This window comes from Vombatus ursinus, unplaced genomic scaffold (genome assembly GCF_900497805.2).
Source record: "Vombatus ursinus unplaced genomic scaffold, bare-nosed wombat genome assembly UNPS02014778.1, whole genome shotgun sequence".
Lineage (NCBI taxonomy): Eukaryota > Metazoa > Chordata > Mammalia > Diprotodontia > Vombatidae > Vombatus > Vombatus ursinus.
Genome location: NW_020954556.1, coordinates 15775851 through 15783908, shown reverse-complemented (window position 1 = coordinate 15783908; position 8058 = coordinate 15775851).

Sequence of the window (8058 nt, the reverse complement as noted above, 5' to 3'; positions counted from 1 at the left end):
CCAGCTCGTACCTCTGCTCTCTGTTCTAGGTCTTTACTCTTGGACAAGCTTTATAGGGTGTCCATCCAAATTCATGTTGAAATCTGCAATAGACTTTGTTCATCTGTGTGGGTGACTGAGCCATACTCCTTTGAGGCTTTCAGGGTATTCTGCAATATCTTGGTTTTGCACAAGAAGTGCAGCATCATCTGAAAGCAGGAGAATATGGAGGACCTCACCATCTACAGGAAATCTCTCCTGGACTTAGATTCTGCTGGATCTCCACCATAACTGGTTGGGACCCTGGAGAAGCATACTGACCTTCCATGTTTTATACTGAAGTGTTTATTGTCACAGAGTCAATGAGCAGTTATTTCTGTTGTTACTTCTGCCAGGGACTCTTGAAGTTCTCTAACTTCCATTGCTTCTAGTTTTATTCTTTGGGGGCAAGCAGAACAAGCCTAATCTTTCATATGATAGTACTTCAACTAGACAACTCTCATGTCCCCCTAAGTCTTAAGCTTAATCCCACTTTCTTGAGTTGATCCACTCCATGTCACGATTTTCAGTCCTTTTGGCATCCTGGTCTCAAGCATCTGGGCATGCTTATTTTGCTTCTGCTCTTTTGAAATGTTACAACCAGACCTGAACATTGCATTACAGAGATGGTCTAACCCAAACACAGTGAAACTATTTCCTCATTTCTAGATGTAACTTAAAATCGGGTTATCTATTTTGGCTGCCATTTTAGACTCCAGATTCTTTAAGCTGCAGACTACTAATACCCTTAGGTCTTTTACATTGTTAACTAGCCAGATTTCTTTAAATGAACCAAAATTCCAGAAGACTCATGATAGTTTAGTCCTACCTCAGCTAAGAATTCCAAAGCTCAAGCAATCAAGACTCCCACTAGCCTTAATTGCCCCAGTAGCAGGAAACAAATGTGTGTTCTGCTGTACCTGGTAAGGTAAGTTAATCTTGTGTATAAGTCCTTTTGAAATAATTGTATTTCAGGAACTTTCTTTTATTGTAGAAAGTTTTGTGTGCTCTTACCTGTGGTTCTTTGGTATCTGACCTTTCTGGATGCTTAGATGCTTCTTTGGTTAAGATAGGAGTTCTAGATTTTGGTTATGAATAACAATCCTGGGCCTTTTGGGGATTTCTTTCAGATGATCAATGAATTATCTTCACTTTATCACTCTGCTTCTAATAGATGCAGTTTTTGCTTTTCACTTCTTGAAATACAGTACTTATACTTTTAAAAAATAAAAAGTTTTCAGGGAATCCAGTTATTTATGTGTGTGTTTGTTTATAGTTTTCAACTTTTATTTCTATAAGATTTTGAGTTCCAAATTTTTCCGTTTCCCTCCCCAAGACAGCATGCAATCTGATACAGGTTGTACATGTGCAATCATATTAAACATATTTCCACATTAGTCATGTTGTGAAAGAAGAATCGGAACAAAAGGAAAAACTATGAGAAAGAGAAAACAAACAAAAGAAAATAGTATGCATTCAGACTCCATGGTTCTTTCTTTGGATATGGATAGCATTTTCCATCATGAGTCTTTTGGAATCCAATTATTCTTAAAGAATCTCTGAACCTGCTTTCCAAGTCACTTGCTTTTAATATTTTCTGTTTTTTTTTTAATCTTTTTATTTGTTAAGATATTTCTCTGCTTGCAGTTGTCTTCTCTTTCCTTGTAGGCTGGATTTTGGGGCATCTCTGAATCCACCAAAAAAAATATTTATATTGGCTAGTGTCTGTAGTTTACTTTTCTCTTCAATTTCAGTTCCTGAACCTGGTGGTCTTTGTTCCAGGGCCAGGCTCTGCCCCCTGTTATGATGTTGGGTGGGGTGGTATGCCCTCTTAAGTCTTGACCTGGGTCATCAGGGTCCTATTGCTAATCTCTACTTCTTAAAGTTAGGTCCCCTGGTTCCTTGAGTCTTTGATGTTCAGATCATTGGATCTTTAGGGTCCTTTTGGAACAGAATGCTGTAGATGTCAGAGCCCTGGGGTTTCCTGGTTGGTGCATTGCTACATCAGCACTGGCCTCTACCTCAGCAGCTCTCAGGGTCCATGCTGTTTGTTTCTGACCACTCTGGAGCTTTCTGAGGGAAGCCCCTTGTTCTTGCTGCCTTGAGATTCATATCACTGATCTAGGGAGGAGGCCTCTGACTAGTTTGCCTGTGCTATGTTGACTGACTTTAATGCAGGCCCCCTTTCCTCTCTTGCCTGTGGGCTTCTAGCTGACTTCTTGTGTAGTTCTGGAGTGGATAACTTAGCATATTTTCTCACTGGATTTTCTTTATCATTATTTAGTCTCTTGTTACTTATTGGTATGTGAAATCTGGGCTGTCTGCCCTCCATTCAGGCATTCACCTTGGTTTGTAGTCCATTTTTCTCAGATTCCATTATTTTTCACTGACAGCAGGTCAGCAATCAAATCTACCAGTTATTTCAGTACCATGTAATATACTTTGCCCAGGCCTGGACACTTCTACATAGATGTGATGGTCCCACCTCTACCTCCACCTGCCTATTAACAAAACCTCTTTTCTCACTACATCTCCTGCCCCAAGTTGCTTATTCCTTGAGACTTTCTTCTTTATTGCTGTTACTTGGTACCATTATTCTTCCAATTCCATAAATATTTTAAGAGACTAGTAAAATCAACTTAAGCATGGAGCAGCCACTACACAGTTTATTTTACTTATTTATTTTTTTAGGCAATTGGGGTTAAGTGACTTGCCCAGGGTCACACAGCTAGTAAGTGTCAAGTGTTTGGTCTGAGACCGCATTTGAACTCGGGTCCTCCTGACTTCAGGGCCGGTGCTCTATCCACTGCGCCACCTACTTGCCCCCCACTACACATTTTAGTAGGTAAACCACGAGTTGCTGTGGCAACTTTCTGGTGATGAATTTCTTCAGTTAGGTTGGTCTTTGGATAACAGTCCTTTGTTGTGCAGTGTGGTATAATTTAAAGACCCCTTCAATTACCATTTACTAGCTGTGTAATCATGAGCAATTCACATAAATTCTCTTTAAGTTTCACCTCCCTGATGTGTAAATTAGGCATAAGACTTGCTTTACCCAACTCATAGGCTGTTTATGAGGAAAGTACTTTGCAAACATTAAAAAGCTATAATAAATGTGCACTGCTGTTCCTCTAGGACTTTCCAGCTTGGGTAGGGCTTGCCCTAAGTTATTGGTCTGCTGAGACCTTCCATGGCTATGATGAAACATCGAAAGATTAAAGGAGCTCAGAAGTTTAAAACTTTATTTTTCTTCTCTTTCCCTTGTATCTTATATTCAATCACTTTGCAAATCCTGGAATCATAATCTATTAGAACTTGAAGGGATCTTGCAGTCCTTAATAAAAGGATTTGTTCTGTGAAGTTTAGATTCAGTCAAAGGGCCGAATTTGAGGACCTAGAGGGCCACATATGGCCTTGAGGCCACAAGTTCCCCACTCCTGTAGCTGGACTATCAGTTGTCCTTTCTTAACTGTGGTGCCCAGAACTGACCGCAATAGTCCAGACGTGGTCTGCCCCAGTCACTTAATGCCTCCTTGTTCTTGGAATCTATACATCTCTTAAATGCAGCCTAAGATAGCACTGGCAATTTTGGCTGTGATACATGTTGACTCATACCAAGCTTTCAAAGTCCACTAGAATCTCCTGATCCTTCAGACTCATCTGGTACTTGGGAAGTTGGATTTTTTGAACCTGAATGTAAAACTTCAAGTTTATGCCTTAAAAGAAGGAATTGTTTTTATTTTTTGCATTTTTATCTTCAGTGCCTGGCACATAAGTTGGCACTTAATGAACACTTGTTACTTTACTCTTGAATTTTATCTTACTGGATTCAGCCCAAAGGCCTAATAATGAGGCATTTGGTAGAGTAGAAAGAGTACTGTAACTGGCATCAGAAAACCTCGATTCAAATCTTTTTTTCCAGGTGGTTCTTTCTGGTTACATTGTTGTAGTCACTGTGTATATTGCTTTCTTGGCTCTCCTTCACTATGCCTCAGTTCGTGCTTTTCTGTGTTCATTCATTTCTTTTATCACTATAGTATTCTATTACATTCATGTGCCACAATTTAAGCCAGTCCCCAACTGATAGACAACTACTTTGTTTCCAATTCTTGGCCATCACAAAAAGTTAGGTTGTAAGTATTTGAGTATATGGGGACTTTTTTTTTTAACCAATGCCTTCTTTGAGGAGTATACCAAGTAATAGGGTCCCTGGGTCAAAAGGTATGGACATTTTAATCACTTTACCTAATTCTAAATTGCTTTCCAAAACGATTGCATCAAATTTACAGCTTCTCCAAAAAAATTTATGACTGTACCTATCATCCCACAACCCCTCCAACATTTGACTAATGCTGTGTTTGCATCAGCCAGTTGGCAAGTGTGCCATTCATAGAATCTTAAGAATTGGAAGAGATCAAAGAGTCATCTAGCCTAACAGCTATGTGAAGATAGGATAGCCTAGAAAAATGACTGTCCAGCCTCTGCCTAAAGACCACCACTGATAGCATGCCTACTATTACCCATTGTATTTTTGGACAGCTCCAGTTGTTAAGTTCTTCCATAAATGGTCATTTATGGAATGCCCTAAGGTAAGTGGCTAGGTGGCATAGCAGTGGACAGAGTACTGGATCTGGAGTCGGGGAGATAAGAGTTCAAATCCAGCCTCAAACACTTACTAGCTTGTGTGACCCTGGGGAAGTCCTTTAACTTCTGTTTACCTCAGTTTCCTCATCTATAAAATGGGAATAATAATAGCACCTGCCTCACAGTAGGGACTGACATGAGAATCGAAAAAGGTTATATTTTAAAGTACTTTTCGAGCCTTAAGTGCTCTAGAAATGCTAACTTATTTATTTATTTGAGGCAGTCAGGGTTAAGTCACCTGCCTGAAGTCATACAGCTAGTAAGTGTCTGAGGCTGGATTTGAACTACGGTCCTCGACTCCAAGGCTATTGCTCTATCCACTGTGCCACTTTGCTGTCCCCTAGCTGTTATTTATAGCTTTATGTTAATTGCTGCTGTCATAGATTTAAAATAGAAAGGAACCTTAGAGATCATTTAGTCCAATCTAATTTTACAGATGAGGCCCAAAGAGGTTTAGGAACTTGTCCAAGGTCACACAGTAGAACTAAAGCCCCTTCTTCAGTGTTTCATCATGTTTTGGAGGTTCCTGAGTTCTTGATAGCTGCTTTAGTCAAGTGACACCTGTGGCAGAGGTTTTACCAAGCTGGGAAAGTCTTCAAGCCTGTGATGCATTGTGTGCTTGATGCCCAAAGACTTGGGCTTATCAGAGGCTTGTCACCAGGTGGACTGCAAAATGTCTACGCAGTTTCTATAACATGAAGTTTCCCCAAGGAGATCAGATAGCCTCATCACCTTATTTTTTTTGTATGTTCTGTCTCCCCAACTACATAGTAAGCTACAGAAACTGTTGTAGGTATCACAGAGAATACAAAGATGCATAAATCAATGCTTTGCCCAATATCTGTTACCCAATACCTCAGTAAATATTGAAGGCTCACAAATGCCTTGCAAGGCTCAAGTAGCATAGACAGGCTTTATAAGAGTGACTTAAAACTCACCAAATTTTACTGCATTAGAAGAAAAGAAATTCCGTTTTCTGTGTCTGGTATCTTCCTTTTTATTTTCATTCAATATAAAATTCAAATGATATCAAACCACAAACCATGGAAAGTATGACTAGCTTCTACTATTCTTGTAAATAAGGACTCTTCAGAACACTGAAAAGGATGTGACTGAGATCCTGTTACTTTGGGGTTCTGGTAGAGCAATGATGAATGTGAGTCACAACCCACCTCTTGTCTTCTCATAGTGTGCAAATCTGGTTCACATCTTTGCCCAAAGCTTTCAGTAAGGAAGTCCAGCCAACAAGCTGGAGTACTTCCTCCTACTTAAAAAAAAAATACCTTGGAGGTACCAATGTTATACTCAAAATTCCCATGACCATCTGATTTGTAAAATTTGGTTTGAGAAAGGTATACTTCAAAGACTGATATCATCAGTGTGGGTACTGGGTACAGTTGAATTGAATTCAGGAAACACTTGTAAACAAAATTTAGATAAAACAGGCCTTCTCCCACTTGTAACTTAAAGTCTACCTGGGAAGTAAAATACACAGAAAGAGCAATAATATATGTAAGCATGAGGTCACAAGCAAAGTGTTATGTGAGTTCTAAAGAGGGGTATGTGTGCATCAATCATTTTTTGGAAAAAGGAAGATTTAAGTTAAACTTTAAAGAATGTACTGAAATTCAGAGTGGGTTGGGGAGTGGGGTTTGGTGGTAAAAGGTATTCTAGGCATAGAAAACATCCTTTACAAAGACTGGCAGATAGTTTCGGGAAAGGAAGGGAACAATGAGTGACAATTTGTTGCCAAATCTAGTCAATTCTACCTCCACAACATATCTTGTGTCAGTCTGCTTTCCACCCACATAATTACCGGCTTGGTTCAGTTCATCATCACCTCTCCTTAAAATATTGCAAGAGGCCTGATTGATTTCCCAGTCTCTCCATCCCATACTCCACTTAGCTGTCCAATCTTTATTCCTAAAGCAGGGAACCATGTCAAAGAACTGCTCTAGGGACACCTTTACTTCTAGGATAAAATACAGACTCCTTTGTTTTGCATTTAGAACCCTTCACAAAATGGCTACAATAAAGTGACCTTTCCAGGCTTATCACACATTACTCTCCTATATGCATTCTACATTCAAGCCAAAATGGCCTGCCAGTTACTCTCGCTACTGCTCCCTCCCCTTTCCCTCACAAAGTCCTTTGAGAAGTGCCAGCTCCTACGGGAAGCCTATCCCGATTTCCTCCCAACTTGCTAGCGCACTCCACTCCAGAAATTACTTTGTATAACTTTTCTTCATACAATTCACAATGCACTTTTAATTATTTAGCTGATAGGATCATAAATCTGGAGCTTGAAGGAAACTTGGAGGCTATGAAGTCTAAGACCTCATTTTGGTTGTTATGTTTTCCAGGGTCACAGAGCTATTAAGTGTCATAGGGTCATGGGTTTACCATGAGTTTGGGCACATTGAAGTTAGACGACTTGCCTGGAGTCACATAGTTGACTATGTCTGAGGCCGGATTTCGGCTTGGGTCTCCCCAACTCCAAGGCCAGAGTCCTGTGCGCTTACACCATGCTGTTAATCTACTGCAGGGCGAGGACTTTTTCATTTTGTTGTCTTTATATTCCCAGTGCCTGGAACCCAGTAGGTGCCTTGGAGAAGGGGTGAAGGGTGGAAGGATAAAAGGGGGCTTGGAAGAGAGTGAGGAAGAGATGGAAGGCGTTCAGGAGGGAGGCTTGGAAGAAAGGGAAGGAGAGGTCAAAGGCTTGTAAGAGAGAGAGGGAGAAGCGGAAGGTCTGCAGAACCTGAAGAAAAATTGGGAAGGAATGCTTGGAAGAGGAGAGAAGGGAGAGGCTTGGAAGCCGGAGAAGTGGAACGTTTGTCAAAAAAGGAGGGAGAGGCTGTAAACGTGATGGAGGGAAAGAGTGAGAAGTGCGAGGCTTGCAAAAGAGGGAGGGAGAAGCGGGAGGCGTACAAGAGGGAGGGAAAGTGGAGCGGGAGGCTGGGGAGTGAGGCACAGGCAGAAATCGTGTAGGAGGAAGCGGGGGAGAGGTGGGAGGCGTGCAGGAGGGAGGGAGAGAGGGAGAAGTAGGAGGCTTGGAAGAGGGAGAGAGGCGCGCAACAGGGGGGCAGAAGCCAGTGGCTCGTAAGGGCAGAGAGGCGGGGAGCTTGCAGGAGGGCGGAAGATAGAAGCGGGAGCTGTAGGGAGGGAGGGAGTAGTGCAGGAGGGGAGTTGGGGAGAGGCAGGCAGGAGGGAGGGAGGGAGCAGGGAGAGGCGGGAGGCCTGCAAGCAGGGAGGGAAGGAGGCCTCGGCGGGGAGCCCGGACGGCCGAGGGACTTGTGGGTAGCGGGTGGCGGGCGCGGGAAAGCCCGGCTCGCCGCGTGAGGGGCGCGGGCACCGGGAGGCGGCTTGCGAGCGGCGGCTCGGGCCCGGGCGGGCAGG